General features: G+C 44.7%; 1 protein-coding gene across 2 annotated transcripts in view; it reads left to right on the forward strand.

Annotated features, from left to right (window-relative positions):
* Nucleotides 1-983: 983 nt before the first annotated feature.
* The window catches only part of FLRT2 (fibronectin leucine rich transmembrane protein 2), a 52,402-nt gene continuing 34,341 nt past the window's right edge, over nt 984-19,044 (forward strand). Inside the window, exon 1 of one of the 2 annotated variants that reach the window (XM_075844403.1) lies at nt 984-1,095. The gene's annotated coding sequence lies outside the window, so the exon portion shown is untranslated. Of the gene's footprint in view, nt 1,096-2,579; nt 3,534-19,044 lie in introns of those variants that run through there. The other variant, XM_075844402.1, reaches the window with a different exon arrangement.

A 19,044-nucleotide genomic window follows, 5' to 3' on the forward strand; every position in this document is an offset into this window, starting at 1 on the left:
TGACAATCTCTGCAGGATGTCTGCAGCTTCTGAGCAGAACAGATTGATGCTTCTAATAATCCCAGACAAGCTCTTCATATTAATATCGTACAGGCTTCTGGTGCTGGTTTATTGCTCGTGTGAGATTCAGGCAGACACTGGACATGGTTTGAACAATCTGGAGTTTTAACTTAATAATATTCAACATATAAGGTGGAAAAGGATGGAAATGTTCAAATAAAGAGGTCCCTATGATTGGCAGGAGTCCAAACAATATGATTATATATATTTTTTAATTATTATTATTATCATCATTATTATTATTATTATTATCATCATTATTATTATTATTATTATTATTATTATTATTATTATTATTATTATATTATTATTATTTTATTATTATTATTATTATTATTATTATTATTATTATTATTATTATTATTATTATTATTATTATTATGATTTTTGCTGTTTTCTTGGTTCTCATTGAAGATCTCAGCAGTTCAAACCTTAAAATTATGAATGAACCTTGATGGATCTTCTTTGCTCTTCTGCACCAGCTCAATATCCCGAATATCCCCCTCAATGTACACAATATAAATGATCTGAGGATCTGAACTATGGGGTCTATCCCCCCCCTCCTTCCAATCAATGTCAGGTTAGTGCACTATACCAGGTAACAGAACCCTGGAGCTTGCACTCTAATTCCCAGCATAGGAGAAGCGCTGCTCTTATATGTTACATACATGAAGCTGTAAATCGTGTCCGGATTTAATAGAGACTAAATGACTGGACTTCTGGGTTTACAATCTATTAGGACACAGACATTCTTGGCTCTGATCCACAGATATATAACTGTCCTCCCCCTGTCAGGGGGTTGTGTGCTCTGGGCTCAGGCCTGGAGAGCTGTCACCCCTGAGTGATTCATTGCAGCTGATAAGATCATTCGCTTTCCTGTAATCTGGAGAAAGGGCTTTTAAAGACACATTCTCTGCCTGTCCAAGACATCAATCCACTGCCAGGAGGGGTGATGTGAGGCCCATTCACACACTGGACATCACCTGCGGCCGGCAGCAGGGCCCAGAGGAGGAGGCAGTCAGGGTGATTGATGAGGTGAGGTCCAGGGGCTGCTGTGAAACTGGAGGGCTGTGAGGTATTTCCATCAGAATCACAAACTTTACATAAGGAAGTTGTTGTATCACAATATTATGTGTTGTGGATTTTATATTTAACAAATACTCTGCTAAATCAGCAACATTGTATCACCTGGCGGCCCCTGACTGATCTGTGATACAATGTAACAGGGGGACTGAGGCTCAATAGACATTTAATGAGGGACCTGATGCTGAATCCTTTCCAAAAACGTGTAATGACCTAATTAGTGTACAGACATTAGAAGCTCATTAAAAGTCTCCCTGCCCCGAGCAGTCATATACATGTATACAGAGGTGGCCATTACAGGGGGGTCCTCTGTAGCCTATACTCTGACCTGTTCCTCTATACTTTGCTCTGCTGACATATACTGCCCCCTGTTGCTCTGAGTATAACGTCCCGTGCTGCTCTGTAGAATAATTACACATTTCTCCTAAACCTGGAGGATTTGGAGACCCCATATCTGTCTCCCCTTTTCAGCTAGTCAATCCCTCAGCATCCTCCTGGCTCCCCAGGTCACCCCCTCCCCATGATGATTTCCCAGGCAGGGTCCTATCCATCCAGCAGGGCAGTAAGTGCCACAGGTCATCACCTCCCGAGTCCTAATGACTGTAGAATATGTCTATACATCTTCTAATATTTGGTTACTGGGAATAATTATGGTATCAGATTTGATCTTCACTGCACAGAACATGATGCGGATTTATTGTCAGTGCCAGCAGGGAAAGGGTTAGTTTAACTCTGAGCGCTGAAGGGTCACCTGAGCCTATATATAAGGAGGTGGGAAATGACTGACCAATGTCCATGGTCCTCTATACATCACACATCATATGGAGGGGAGGGGGGATCTGCTGCTGGGACCCGGACAAAGAAAATATGATTGATGACATTCTGTGATTGGAAAATTGTTCATCTAGAGAAGAGAATCTGGAGTCCAGTGACCCAGGAGCAGTGTCCTAATCACACACACATCACACACACACCAACATACATCACACACACACACACACACACACACACATCGCACATCGCACATATATCACACACACATCACACATACAGCACACACATCACACATATAGCACACACACACACATCACACATACATAACACACACACAGCAGACATCCCACCATACACTCAGTACTGTGCAGCCAGCAGCCTCCAGATCACACAGGTTGGGGGGCCCCTTCAATCTTAGGACCCCCAATATAAAGTCCTTATCACACACACAGCCGATATCCCACCACATACTCAGCACTATCACACAGGCTGGTGGCCCCTTCAACCTGAGGGTCCCCAATATAAATTCCTTATCTCACCCATTTTTATCCAAAATCCTTATGGTGAAGATCCCTTCCCTCCGGGCATCTGGTTAACCCATTCTGCGCTGGCTGGATTTTTAGCAATGAGGTGCAGTTGTGGAAGGGTTAAGCCTCCTTCATGCCCCTCTGATGCAGAGTCTTGCGCTGGGTGCTGCATGCAGGGCGAGCATGGAATGGGTTAATCAGCAGTTGTTGGAGTTGGACTTGTAGCTGCTGTCTGAGATCTCTGCTGCCTAAAATGTGGGTGGTGACTGGAGGAGGGGAGAGAAGGAGCTGGTGAGGTGCAGAGGACACAGATCCTGGATGTAGGGGCAGAGCTGCCCGTCCTGTGTCCCCACTGCTCAGTGCATCTCTCAGGCACGGGTGTCAGGGCATTGCCGCGTGCATGAGGGGCCAGGCAGGACCCCAGTGAAGCGTTGCCTGTGCTCATTTGCATGGCTCCTCCCAGGATCTTTTAATGTCTGCAGTGCTGGGAGCAGGAGGCAGGATCAGGAGCTGCGATCACACTGAGGACAGGCGGCTGCTCCGCTCACATCCCCTGCACGGAGCTCTCCGGGCTGCACTGAGCGCTGCTCCACTGCACTAGACGAGTCAGCAGCTGCGCCCGGAGCGCACAGGAGTCCGCATCTGGGCGCACAGGAGTCCGCATCTGGGCGCACAGGAGTCCGCATCTGGGCTCACAGGAGATCCGGGCTGGGACAGCGGCAACATTTACCTATAGGATTACTGTGATATTGGGGAGCAGTGACCCCTCTGAGGAGCCGGGACCCCGGGATGTGCCAGTCGGGCACCAGGCGCACGGTGGAAGATGCTTTTCTCTCCTGAGGGGGTTCGGATAGCGCTGGAGACCCCCCGGGAGGAGCTGCTGGAGTCTGCCGGGGACCGGGCACTATTTCCCCGCTACTGGCCCGGCTCTGATACCCCAAGTATTGGATTGAACCCCTGAGCAGCTGCAGGAACCGGACCCCCCACCCCCAAAGTTTCATTGGATTTCTTGATTTTGGATGCACAAAGAGAGGAACCAAAAAGTGTCTTCATGATGAGAAGTAAGAGAGGAGGGCGAGAGTGTGCCAGGTAAGAGGGGTAGAAAGATGTCACTATAGGTGTCAAGTTATAGCTCTCACTATCTATAGGTGCTACTAGCTATGGCTATCAGGATATCAGTATCTGTAGGTGCCACTATAAGTAGTTCTCAGTGTCTATAGGCGTCATTACCTATGGCTATCAGGATATCAATATCGGGGGCCACTATTTATCGCTCTGTATCTATAGGTGTCACCACGTGTGGCTCCCAGTATCTATAGGTGTCATTATTTATAGTTCAGTGTATCTATGGGTGCCATTACCTATGGATATCTGTAGCAACCACTATTTATCACTCGGTATCTATAGGTGCCATCATCTCTATCTCGCAGTATCTATAGGTGTCATCACATGCTGTTAGCAGTATCTATAGGTTCCATCATGTCTAGTTCGCCGTATCTATAGGTGCCATTATATATGGATATCAGTATCTATAAGGGCCGCTATTTCTCGCTCGGTATCTATAGGCGTCTCTATATAGCTCTCCATATATATGCCATATTCTATAGCTCTCAGTATACATGCGTGCAGTATTCTATAGCTCTCAATATATAAATGTCATTATCTATAGCTCTCAGTATCTATATGGCCCCTATCTATAACTATCAAGGTGTCAGTCGTGGAGTGACCTGTCTATAGGCAGCTGCTGTCACTTGCTGACATGAGCCTAATATGATTCATAACACTTGTAAAACGGAGCTATAGGTGAGCAGTGACAACCAGGAGATTGATTTATTGCTGCCCCAGGGGTAACGGGCTATAGAGCTGCTCATATAGAGGATCATCCCACTGGGGTCTTTTTGTTGGATTTAGGAGATTATATATTTTAAGATTAGATTATAGGTGCTCAAATCTCTGGGAATGTGAGTATAATGTATGGTTTATTTAGGGAACGCTAAAGAGCTCACATTTTTTGGGTAAAGCTCTACGGAGGATCTACAGAGGATTACATCTTTGTGCACTGATATATTTTATCTTTGATCGAGGATCTATAGGGGATCAGTTCTTAGGGGATCCATATGAGATCTTTTTTTGGGGTAAAAATTTCTATCAGATCTTTACCCAATGATCCTTAGGAGATCATACCCTATAGGAACCATCTATATAGGATCAGATCTTTCAATGGAATCCGATCATTGGGGAAGAGGTTACATAGGATCAGGTCTTAGATGAAGGATCTGTAGGGGGGCAGTTATTTAGAGAAGTGACATAGAGGATCAGGTCTTTGGTGACGGATCTCCAGGGGCTCAGTTATTTGGGGACAGGTATCTTTATGGAGAGCTCTTTGGGGCTCAGTGTCAGTGTATTATAAAGTAGAATCTCCAGCTTCTTCCCAGGATTTGTTAATCCTCAATCTCAGCGGGAAATCGATTATAATCACAGGAGGGTATTTGTTATCAATGTTCTGGAGTGACATTATCTATAAAGATGTCACCACCACAATCTATGGGGGGTATCTGGGATCTCTGCCCCACTGACCCACAAAGAACAGGCAGCTCCGACACCCCCAGGCTACATTTTGGGGTCACTTTTCTCCAGTACAAGGCTCACCCGGCAGCTGTTACCTGTCTAGGTGTCCATCATGTAGACACTGATCATAGGTAGAAACCAAAATCAGACAGTCCACAGCCCAATATGTGATAGAAAAAAGTAGAATAGCTGCTCTCCAGATCACTATTAACCCTCTCAGTCCTGCTCTAGTCTCCCGGATTATCCATGCTAGTAAATGGGATTATTCACTGGTGACATTTATGTCAGGTTTATGGGATGGGTGACCAGGGTTGAGCCAGATCCCATATAAAATGGTGAAGTCATCATGATATTGTACAGTGAGCAGGGACTGAGGTGTTTACTGTAACTAAGTCATCATTTGCCCACATTACTGCAGTGATGCCACCCTGCGCCCTGTCTGGGTCTCACATGATAGACAAGTCTTCAGCTCCACTGCTGCCATCACTGCCCAGGGTGCTGCTTCCAAGGTGCCCAGTGTTACATACAGGACCTTGTGATCTCTCTCTGCTCCTCTCCCCTGTTACAGTCCGAACTGTGGCAATTTTTGGGCACATCATAGTCACAGTCAAACCATTTCCAGAATGGAGCAGCATATGGGTCTTTATATGCGGTGACAGCAGGCTCATTAACTGATGGGGTTGAAGGCAATTCTTCCATTATGGTTAAGTGGTACAAATTGACTAGATGAGGCTATTACGGGTTATGAGGCTCAGGGCAGGAGCAGCAAACGTTTAATCCATATTATCCAGAATGTGCATGCAATCCTGAAGCTGATCCCTTACAGCCAGGTGACGGTAGAAGAAGGGTTAACAGTCCACAGAAACTAGACAGGTAAATGCAGAACATCTCACTTTGCCCTGCAGCGCATTGCATTCCTGTAGATTGGGAATAAATGATCAATAAATCCTGTTGGAGGCAGCAGATGAACCAGAAGGAGATTGTAGGAAGAGGGCAGCAAATATGAGTTGTCCTGTAAAAGGTTGAGGTGTGAGGTATGGGGTGTGAGGTGTGAGGTATCATCACTGTGGCCTGCTGGTCCTGACATCCATTCATAATTACTCATTACAGCTCCTATTATTCATGAATGGGAGTTGTGTTCCATGAATACCAGTGAATGGACAGGGATGAAATGTAAACATGAAATCCTAGTTCTCCCCATAGGATGATGAGTCTGTGAGATCTGCAGAGATCTTGGTTGTTGGCTGAAGGATCATGTTATATGACTTGATGTTTAGTGACAACACGTCCCTGGTGATATGAGGACTTGGGGTTTTATTAGGAACGATCAAGATCCCAAAAATTCCTTCAGTAGAGAGTTGATGGGCTCCAGGACTTCACCTCCTAGAAGTGATTGTCACATGAGTGATGTATGAGATTCTGGAGACATTGATTATATGGCCTCTGCTCCCCCACCTGATGGCACTTCATATAGCAGGGTGGCCCCCTCACATTGTAGCCCCTGTCCCCCCAGTGTAGCCCTGACTGAGCAGATTGTGCAGAGTTGATTGACATTCAGTCCATTACTGACCTCTATCTGTAAGAACTGTGCAGCCATTGTCTGGTGGAGCCCGGCTTTCTGCACAGCTTCTCCTCTCTCCCAGCTCAGGGGGAACCGCGATTTATTCCCTCCATAAATCTGGACAAATTGCACATTATAAATGGAGAATATAATGTCAGGAGCGGCTGTAACTTCACCCGTCCAGATCACTGCGCAGGACGCGAGAAAACAACAACATTATGTTACCAATTGTCATATTTTAGAACTTACATTACTGATCAGCTGCAGGAAAATGTGGAGGTTAATGGGATTACTGCAAGTGTGGAGAAGAGATGAGGGGATTATGTGGAGGAGAAACTCACATGAAACAGTGAAGAAGAAAACATGGAGAAAGTAACAATATAAATAATCTAATATGTCATTATCAGGCTCATCATCCTCATTATCCTCCTCAGGATCCTCATCATTGTGTGTTTCCTTCTTCTGCTGGATAAGTTGTTACTGGTAGTTCTTACTATAGGCCAAATACAATGATATGATCTACACCCTGCAGTGTTTTATTATAGGGACTCTTTATATTGTGATAATCGCTGCCAGTAGCTGCCCCCTGACATCTAGTGCAGGGCTCGGGGGATGATGGAAGACGACAGATCTGCTTATCTACTCTCTGCTAGAATAGAATTATATTATTTCAACAAAACAAAAGCTTCAGTCTGAAGAGTTTCCTGAGAAGAGACAATAATATAACTTTTATATATTCTAACTAATAGGAAAAGGCCAGAATATATATATATATATAATATAATATCTGCATGATGACTGTGATGATAGTGAGTTTTATTTGACTTTTTATTACTTGTACTTGTGACTCAAGTTTGTTGCATTACTGTTCGATGTAGTGTCATTTTATAATGTTAATAAGTAGTGTTATAATATAGTGTCCTTATATAGTATTATGATATCGTTTTATGATGTAGTGTCATTATATATGTTATGGTGTAGTGTTCTATTTAGGGCTATGGTATATAGTGTCCTGATATAGTGTTGTGGTATAGTCTCCTGATGTAGTTCTTTTATATAGTTGTGTGATATAATGTTATGGTATGGTGTGAATAATAGTATTCTTATATAGTCTTATGGTATAGTGTTATATATATTCTGTTATGGTATAGTGTTATAATATATTCTGTTATGGTAGTGTTGTGGTATAGTGTTATATATATTCTGTTATGGTATAGTGTTATGGTATAGTGTTATAATATATTCTGTTATGTTAGTGTTATGGTATAGTGTTATAATATATTCAGTTATAGTATAGTGTTATGGTATAGTGTTATATATATTCTGTTATGGTATAGTGTTATAATATATTCTGTTATGGTAGTGTTGTGGTATAGTGTTATATATATTCTGTTATGGTATAGTGTTATGGTATAGTGTTATATATATTCTGTTATGGTATAGTGTTATGGTATAGTGTTATGGTATAGTGTTATGGTATAGTGTTATGGTATAGTGTTATAATATATTCTGTTATGGTATAGTGTTATAATATATTCTGTTATAGTAGTGTTGTGGTATAGTGTTATAATATATTCTGTTATAGTATAGTGTTATGGTATAGTGTTATGGTATAGTGTTATGGTATAGTGTTATAAAATATTCTGTTATGGTATAGTGTCCTCATATAGTTTTATGGTGCAGTGTTGTGTTATAATGTTCTGATATAGTATTATAGTATAGCATTGTTCTATAGTGTTCTGTTAATGTGTTAATATTGGGGGGGGGGACAATTGGGACAGAATATAACTTTGCCCCTCAGGACCCCGCTCCCGGCTGTTATGTTGGTATTTAGAGTTTGGGGGTCACTTAGTAAAGAATGAGCGGGCGACATCTTCATTATAATCAGGACAGAGACTTTATTACAGCAGCTCCAGCTCCAAGTCATTCTAAAGGTTTGTAGAATATGGAATTGATGTAACTCGTCTGATTGGGGGATGCGAGGCCTGTGCTGTGTATATACAAGTAATAAGAGGGGGAAATACACAAGAGGCCGAGCGAAGCTGGAGGCAAAAGTCCCATCAGAGGGGCAAACCTACCTTGTATGCAGAACACTTTCCTGCTGTCTGAGATGTAAGGGACTAAGATAATGAATTACATGGCTGGTGATATAAGTGGCTGCTCTATACTGAGCTATAGGGGAGCAGGGGGCCTATATACTGAGCTATAGGGGAGCAGGGGGCCTATATACTGAGCTATAGGGGAGCAGGGGGCCTATATACTGAGCTATAGGGGAGCAGGGGGCCTATATACTGAGCTATAGGGGAGCAGGGGGCCTATATACTGAGCTATAGGGGAGCAGGGGGCCTATATACTGAGCTATAGGGGAGCAGGGGGCCTATATACCGTTCTTACACAGGGTCCTCTGCTGTCTGTCTGCTACTAAATGCAGTGTTAGAAAATATATCATGTCATGTAGTATACTGGAATAACATAATAATATAATATTGATGTGCACATTGTATACATGCCTGAGCTGCAGCGTCCGACAGAGCAGAGACTCGTCCACAGGCGTTGGCTCCTTGGTTGGATGATGGGGGTGATTTACTCCGCTTGTTCTGCAGCCTCTCACTTCTCCATTCACTGCAAAAGGGCTTGGATTTTTTTTTACTGGAATTAAGAACATTTTTGTTTTTTACATTTATTTCTGTAAACTCCAGCAATTTATAGGTTTCCCATTAACAGCGGACATGAAGTCCTTGTAACGTTAATTCCCATATCTGTCCCATACGTCAATACTAATCATTTATTATTATTATCATCATCATCATCATCATCATTATCATTATTATCATTAATAATATTATTATTACTAGTTATATTCTAATTATTATTGTTATTATCATCATCATTATTATTAATATTATTTATATTATTATTTATATTTTATTGTCATGTTTTATTATTATTATTATTATTGTTATTATCATCATCATCATTATTATTATTATTATTATTATTATTATTTATATTATTTTATTGTTATGTTTTATTATTATTATTATTTTATTATAATATTATTAGCTACTACTAATAACAATAATAATAATAAAATAATAATAATATAAATAATAATAACCATGTTTTGTGTGTTGTGTTGCGTTCCTCGTGCCTCTGTGATGTCGCGCGCTTCCAGTGCTAGGCCACATACTTATGAATATTGTTTTATCTCATATCCGTCGCTCCGCTCGGTGTACAGATGACTCGTCCACTTTATTAAAGTCATAATTCTCGCGCTCGGTTGGTTTTACGTTTGTGACGTGTCGTTGCCATAAACAATCATGTGCGGCCTTGTAACCTCCTGTAAATGTAACATTAGGTATTATGTCCACCAGAGATACACAGCGATGACTCCGGCCCAACCGCCCATAAATAATCTATGAAGCCTTATGAATGAATCTGATGCCTCTGATCAATCATTATATCCATTATATAAACAGTCAGGCCTCGCTCGCCTCACATATACAATGTCAATTATTAATAGATATATATATAAGACCAGAGCAGACACACCGACCCAACGTGACGCCTCACCCTATAGGACTACAACCTCTATGGAGCCTCTATGTCCATCTATAGGGAGATCGTCCATAGGACAGACATTGTAAGGACGCAGGGAAGAGAAATGTCCTCCTCTATAAACTCGTAGTCAGTGCGGATCCTCCTGGGCTGGGGCGGCTCTGTTCCCCTTCACTTCTGTGTGGGGGAAGGGATGTGACAACAATATGGCTGCAATATGGCACTCACAGCAGTTGTCACCTGTTTCATCCTTCAGACCGCTCGCTACCTGGACATGACCCACAAATCAACACGTGTTCCATAAAAATGACAGTCTGCATCTATTAGTGGTCCAGATAGCGTGGGGTGAATTACTATTGAAGCCTTTACTTTCTGCACCGCAGCATGAGGCTGGGCAGCATGAAGCTCCTGGGCCCCAATGTATGTGTTTGGGGCCCCCACTGTCATGTGACATCTATGGTACTGGGGTCCGTTTATGTGGCAGCGTTCCCTTTGGGCCTCCTCAGACTCCCATGTCCCGGGTTTGACTGTGACCTCTATAACATGCTACAACATGGGCAACATAAAGTGACTATATCATTTACTTAAAGGGGTTTTCTTCTTTGGACAATCCCTTTTTATTAGAAGTTATGATGATGAACTTATTTTTTTAGAAGCTATAATAAACACAGTATACCCCCCCCCCCTAATCAGCCGTGATCTGTGGGGGGAACCTAAAGCAAGTGTTCAACACCACTGCAGCGCCACCACAGGGAAAATGAAGTATTACACAGTTATCATTTAAATCAATGGGCGGTCTCTGTAATGCCGGGACATCCTGGGGCCCCAAGAGACGCTGTCTGCTAATAGAGGAAAGTCCTGAATGGTGGACCCCTAGAATCCCCTAATAGGGTTTTTGAAAATTTATTTTCTAAATGAAACAAGATCCCATGAGAGATAAAGAGAAACCAAATATATGGTAATAATAATATAAATAATAATATAAAAAATAACACAAATAACAATAATATAAATAATAATATAAAAAATAACACAAATAATAATAATATAACTAATAATATAAAAAATAACAACCACTTATATAATAAAAATAATAATATAAATAATAATAATATAACTAATAATATAAATAATAATAATCATAATACAAGAATATTTTATCGCTCAGACGATCCTGTTTTTGATTCCGCTCCGCGTTTCTGGATTTGTTATTTATCTTTGAACTTGTAAAAACTCAATAAAAATAGAATTAAAGATAAACATTTTGTAAAACATGAATTGACAGTTTTATTGCTGAACAGAAGAGACAGGTGTAGCAGGTTTGAGTGTGTGAATGGTTGTGGTGAAGGCCGCAGCGCTCGTCAGACAGCACAGTCTATATGTGTATATATTCTCAGTAGCATTCATTGTAGTCCCCACACTCAAGTCTCAAGGTAACTGTGAGTAGATTTAAGGCAGAAGAAAAGACATTTATAAAATTCTCTGAATTGATGAATCGCGTGGAAGCAAAACGCGTCGTCTCCAGCTCACAATGCAACACTAAGGCTGAGTTCACACTTTGCAGATTTGACGAGGAGTGCATATTTGTGGGGATACAAAGCAGTGTCTCTGTGTCTCTTACTTCTCTCTGATAAATCAATAGAACAAATGGATTTGGATCTGGATAAGTGTACTGGATGGGGGTCAGTTGACACCCACCTAAACCTTCAGTCTAATATATTTTGGCCAGAATTGCATCAAAAATTTTCATTGTAGATTTTACCCTTTGTGATGCAAAAGACTGAGATCTGCGTCAACAAAATCGGTGACAAATTTGTAACTTTCCACAACGTGTGAACTCGGCCCAACGCTGCACGGCTACTTTACCTCATATCATGTGATAGAACATTCACTCTGTTCCTACCATGTGACCTTTACCCGTCTTCTGACCCAGTGTAATAGTGACATCGAGTGTTCACTGCATTCCTATAAGTGCAATACCGTAACTGTTCTGCAACTTAAGATGTTGCACAATGGCATGTGTTGAAGTTACTGACAAGTCCTGGCATAATAACAATAGATAGATAGATAGATAGATAGATAGATAGATAGATAGATAGATATGTACACGTTGGCTCAGTGGTTAGCGGTGCGATGGCTCAGTGGTTAGCGGTGCGGTGGCTCAGTGGTTTATGGTGCGGTGGTTCAGTGGTTTACGGTGCGGTGTCTCAGTGGTTAGCGGTGCGGTGTCTCAGTGGTTTACGGTGCGGTGGCTCAGTGGTTAGCGGTGCGGTGGCTCAGTGGTTAGCGGTGCGGTGTCTCAGTGGTTAGCGGTGCGGTGTCTCAGTGGTTTACGGTGCGGTGGCTCAGTGGTTAGCGGTGCGGTGGCTCAGGGGTTAGCGGTGCGGTGTCTCAGTGGTTAGCGGTGATGTGTCTCAGTGGTTTACGGTGCGGTGGCTCAGTGGTTAGCGGTGCAGTGTCTCAGTGGTTAGCGGTGCGGTGACTCAGTGGTTTACGGTGCGGTGGCTCAGTGGTTAGCGGTGCGGTGTCTCAGTGGTTTACGGTGCGGTGTCTCAGTGGTTTACGGTGCGGTGGCTCAGTGGTTTATGGTGCGGTGGCTCAGTGGTTAGCGGTGTGGTGTCTCAGTGGTTAGCGGTGTGGTGTGTCAGTGGTTAGCAGTGCGGTGTCTCAGTGGTTAGCGGTGCGGTGTCTCAGTGGTTAGCGGTGCGGTGTCTCAGTGGTTAGCGGTGCGGTGTCTCAGTGGTTAGCGGTGCGGTGGCTCAGTGGTTTACGGTGCGGTGGCTCAGTGGTTAGCGATGCGGTGTCTCAGTGGTTTGCGGTGCGGTGGCTCAGTGGTTAGCGGTGCGGTGGCTCAGTGGTTTACGGTGCGGTGGCTCAGTGGTTTATGGTGCGGTGGCTCAGTGGTTAGCGGTGTGGTGGCTCAGTGGTTAGCACTATTGTCTTGCAGCGCTGGGGTCCCGGCTTTGAATCCGCCCTGTGATGGACATGACATGAAGATCTTACGTTATAATTGCGCATTTCATAGACACAGCAGCAGAAAACTAGAGTCATTACAATGATGAATGTTCCCAATGGTGATGATCGGGATTGTAAGGAGTCACCAACATGGAGCAAAGCGAAGAAGGGGCGACAAGTATCTGGGCAGGTTTAGGCCTCGTGTACACGGCAAAGACAAATATGTTAACATTATTAATCTGTGACCCTCAGGGGGTGTGAAGGAGCCGCAGGTCAGGACTATGTCATTTATGATGTCATTAATAAGCTGTGCTGGGGCCGCCATAGTAACGAAAGTCGGACTGAACATGTGACGTGAATCCTTGTAGTCAGAAGTTGTCACTACACTGAGAAAACCAAGATTATCCCCAATGATGCAATAAACAGATGTAATAAGCGAGAGCTGACACAGGACGTTACCCCGGATCCGGATATTTTTAGTCATTTTGCCATTATTTTGAATCTGGAGCAAGTCGAGCCCTTCATGAGTCACCGGCCCCATGTCTCCTTGTTATTACACTGACTCATAATCTGATTATTAGCATGCAGCTCCCTGTGGCATCTGCTCAGCACTTCTCAACTCACTGTCTCCCCCTTTTGGTAACACTGAGAATTATCCTTTCATCAGAATTGATACAATGTAGCAAGATGTAGCCCTGCGCGGAATCTGGAATCTGCTAATCCAGAAATATTGATAAACGAGCACTATCCGGAATTGTACTGTGAATCCAGGAGAATTGTGGGATTTATCCCAGATTAGTCGCCTTCACTAAGAATTTGTAATGTAGAATAAACTCCGCAATATCCTGCAGAATACGTGCAAACCAACATGCGGCGACCTCGTTACAGCCGAATATTCCAATGTCTCAGTACTACTGCTACACCATATTCCACAGCGTTGTACACAGATTGAATCACTCCCATCATCCCTGACCCCAGGAGCTCACAGTCTAATCTCTCTATCCCACCCACACACAATGTATCACTCTCATCATCCCTGACCCCAGGAGCTCACAGTCTAATCTCTCTATCCCACCCACACACAATGTATCACTCTCATCATCCCTGACCCCAGGAGCTCACAGTCTAATCTCTCTATCCCACCCACACACAATGTATCACTCCCATCATCCCTGACCCCAGGAGCTCACAGTCTAATCTCCCCATCTCACACACAATGTATCACTCTCATCACTGACCCCAGGAGCTCACAGTCTAATCTCTCTATCCCACCCACACACAATGTATCACTCTCATCAACCCTGACCCCAGGAGCTCACAGTCTAATCTCTCTATCTCACACACTATGTATCACTCTCATCATCCCTGACCCCAGGAGCTCACAATCTAATCTCTATCCCACCCACACACAAGAAGCCATTTTCCGTATTTGTCTCTTTCTGGACCGTGGGAGGAACCGGAGAAGATACAGGCCCGTATTTACTATGAAGTTTATGACGTTCATCTCTGGCCCAGGTCAAGTCTGGACAAGAGTCAGGTGCAAGAAGCGACCAATCAGATGACAGGCGACCCCCAGGATATCTGGTCGGGGGTTTGAGGGGTCACTGCCCCCTATTAGCAGTCCGGAACTGGTTATACCGGGGTCGTCTCGTGGATCCCGGGACATCTTGTCGGTGTCTCTTGTGATGTGTAATGAGCTGCAGGTTTCCAGGAAGACGAGGACAATATTGGGGATTTAGCGCTTTTCTTCCGGCTCCTGAATTATTTACCAATAATTTATCCTGTGCGGCTGCAGAGCGGAGAACAAACCGTAACGAGACTCCCCGCGGATCCGCCGGAGGGCAAGAGACGGATGAAATGAGGGAAAGAGGCAGAAGAGAGAGAAGCCCCTCACAGAAACACTCCGCATTCTCACTGGCCCCCATATATCATCTCTGCCCCCCATACATTATCACTGCCCCACATATATCATCTCTGCCCCCCATACATTATCACTGCCCCCCATATATCATCTCTGCCCCCCATACATTATCACTGCCCCCCATACATTATCACTGCCCCCCATACATTATCACTGCCCCCATATATCATCTCTGCCCCCATACATTATCACTGCCCCCCATACATTATCACTGCCCCCATACGTTCTCTCTGCCCCCCATACATTATCACTGCCCCCATATATCATCTCTGCCCCCCACACATTATCACTGCCCCCATACATTATCACTGCCCCCCATACATTATCACTGCCCCCCATGCGTTCTCTCTGCCCCCATGCGTTCTCTCTGCCCCCATGCGTTCTCTCTGCCCCCATGCGTTCTCTCTGCCCCCATGCGTTCTCTCTGCCCCCATGCGTTCTCTCTGCCCCCATGCGTTCTCTCTGCCCCTCATGCGTTCTCTCTGCCCCTCATGCGTTCTCTCTGCTCCCATGCGTTCTCTCTGCCCCGTGCGTTCTCTCTGCCCCCATGCGTTCTCTCTGCCCCCCATGCGTTCTCTCTGCCCCTCATGCGTTCTCTCTGCCCCTCATGCGTTCTCTCTGCCCCTCATGCGTTCTCTCTGCCCCTCATGCGTTCTCTCTGCCCCTCATGCGTTCTCTCTGCCCCTCATGCGTTCTCTCTGCCCCTCATGCGTTCTCTCTGCCCCTCATGCGTTCTCTCTGCCCCCATGCGTTCTCTCTGCCCCCCATGCGTTCTCTCTGCAGACACGGGCTGACATAAACCGCTTATGATTCTGATAGTCTGCAGGGATCTCCCCACCACTGCTACTCATCAGGATTTCTTTATCTTTTTTCACGTTTTTTTCTATGACCGCAGATTTGGGGAGCAGCCGGAATGCTGTGCGTCAGAGCTCAGGCGGAGGGCATGGGTTGTGCTACGTGGCGGAGACATTTCTGAGTCCATATCTGATGTGCTATAATATATAATTTATCCATCTAGTGGTGAGGACACCGGCGGTAGGTTTATCCAGTTTGTTTGTTTATCCAGGTTGTTTGTTTGATTTTTAGTCTTTTTTTTCTAAATATGTACAAATTCTGTGTCATTACATCATAATAAATCTTATAAAGGTCGGAGGTCTTTAATCTTCTGTTACAGAGCGCCAGATCCTCAGCTCCCCTTCTCACAGCCCTGACCCAGCCCAAATATCTGCACAGGTGAGATGCCATGACTGACGGGTGACGTGTGGGGGTGTTGGGTGGCACAGGTCAATGGTCTCATGATTATTGGAAGCGCAGGCCCCATCATTGCCCATTCTCTCTGGAGCTAGTCACTGACTGATGTCGGTCATAGTGACCCCCCTGACGCCTCAGGCCCCCTCCTCCAGACTTTCTGTTCTTGCTGATGTTCCTCTTGTTTCTGACGCTTCTCCTTTTTATTCCTCCTACACTTCATGTCCTCTGCGTCTTCTCTGTATTATTCCCGTCCTCCCCCGCAGCCGCTATTAACACTATGAAGTCCTTCAGATGGATTGTTCTGGGAGGTTCGAGGTCACCAGCGCCCAGAAATCCGGGGTAATCATCTGGCAGGAGATGCGATTAACTGTACATCGTTTATCTGATGCCATCTTATTCTGTATGGCGCAAATCCTAATTACGTAATGTCAGGTGTGCACTGATAATAGGGCTCACTTATGGGGTGCCAATTAACCTGCGGGCACAGATACACTGCCCCAGAGCTGCAGCCGGGCTTTCCTTCACCAAGGGTTCAGTTTGCTGCCACCATCTCTGTATCTAAATATCTTGACCACGGCAAAATGACTTTTTGGCACCCAGCACCCGGGCACATGCCCCGGCGTCCCCCTGCTAGCTACGCCCCTGCACTTCCCTACATTTGGTAATGTTATTACAGGGGACCCCTCACCACAACGCGCTGCTTTTAAATTAGCACAACTGATATACAAGACGTAACTGCACCCACTAAATGATCCCCCAAAGACCCAGCCAGATGCCAGAAGAAGTGAGCCCCCCCCCCCTCCCGGTGACTACTTTTGGCCAAACTGATTGGCTGGGAGGACTCGCAGTCCCTGATGTCTGACTTCTTGCAGATACAAGGGAGTGACGCATAACTACAGGGCTTGTTTGTAGTCTGTAACCATGGAGACACATAGCTCTGCAGAGGAGCTGTAGACACAAAACGGTAGGAGATTGTTAATCAAGACTATTTGCAAACGTGTTTCAGTGGTTTTCTTTATTTTAGACGTATTAAAGCCAATGATAGTGAATCCAGCCTGTAAAATGATAGACATGGAGTTGTAGTCCTAGGAGCTTACACTCTATTGACGTCAATGGAAAATAAATGTGCGTTCTTTACTGATTCCATATATTAGTAATGACCCATTTTAGGGGTACTTTTGTTTTGTGCTTGTTGTGTGACCCCTCCCCGACATGACATGTCCCCTCATACCCCCCAGTATATGTTATTTGCTGTCGTTTCGCTGTCCTTGTACTCCGAGGCTCTTTGGCGCAGATTCTCCGCTCGTCATTTTCTCCCACAGTCTGTGCAGATGATAGTAAATCCCGCAGCCTCGGCTCCCGGGGACGGCTGAGGTGAGGCCGGATCTCTGACAACAAGGCAGAACATCCATTTGAAATTGTAAATGCAAATTCGACACCGTTCTAATATCAGAGACGCAGGTTTTTTTTTTTTGCTTTGAGCTGCGGAACGTGTCGGTGACGGGTGAACACAAAGCGTCTCATTCTCTGCTCGCAGACTCGTCAGTGGCAGCCTCGTATCTGAAATCAAATCAACGCGCCCCAGACGCTGCCGCGCGGGGGCCACAGAAGCATCACATTCTACATTCCGCAACTTAACCCAAAAGCACTAATTCCCCAACTAAAAGCATTCCAATAGCGTGATGAGCCTGCGCCTTTATCTGCTGCCCGGGAACTCCCAGACTGCGCCAAACACGTGACGGGGGCTCACCTGAGAGAAGCCGGTATACAACCACAGGGCAGCGTCTGAGCTCTACCGCACAGGATCGGATTAGATACACGGCTCAGCAGACAGTATCACACATGATAGGTTTAGATACACGGCTCAGCAGACAGTATCGCACATGATAGGATTAGATACACAGCTCAGCAAGCAGTACCACACATGATCGGATTAGATACACGGCTCAGCAGACAGTATCACACATGATAGGATTAGATACACAGCTCAGCAGACAGTATCACACATGATAGGATTAGATACACAGCTCAGCAGACAGTATCACACATGATAGAATTAGATACACGGCTCAGCAGACAGTATCACACATGATAGGATTAGATACACAGCTCAGCAGACAGTATCACACATGATAGAATTAGATACACAGCTCAGCAAGCAGTACCACACATGATCGGATTAGATACACGGCTCAGCAGACAGTATCACACATGATAGGATTAGATACACAGCTCAGCAGCCAGTATCACACATGATCGGATTAGATACACGGCTCAGCAGCCAGTATCACACATGATCGGATTAGATACACGGCTCAGCAGCCAGTATCACACATGATCGGATTAGATACACGGCTCAGCAGACAGTATCACACATGATAGGATTAGATACACAGCTCAGCAGACAGTATCACACATGATAGGATTAGATACACAGCTCAGCAGACAGTATCACACATAGGATTAGATACAGAGTTCAGCAGACAGTACCACACATGATCGGATTAGATACACGGCTCAGCAGACAGTATCACACATAGGATTAGATACAGAGTTCAGCAGACCGTATCACACATGATCGGATTAGATACACGGCTCAGCAGACAGTATCACACATGATCGGATTGGATACAGTGGCTCAGCAGACAGTATCACACATGATAGGATTAGATACAGTGGCCCAGCAGACAGTATCACACATGATAGGATTAGATACACAGCTCAGCAGACAGTATCACACATGACAGGATTAGATACACGGCTCAGCAAACAGTATCACACCTGAC

Source organism: Rhinoderma darwinii, chromosome 12, assembly GCF_050947455.1.
Source record: "Rhinoderma darwinii isolate aRhiDar2 chromosome 12, aRhiDar2.hap1, whole genome shotgun sequence".
Lineage (NCBI taxonomy): Eukaryota > Metazoa > Chordata > Amphibia > Anura > Rhinodermatidae > Rhinoderma > Rhinoderma darwinii.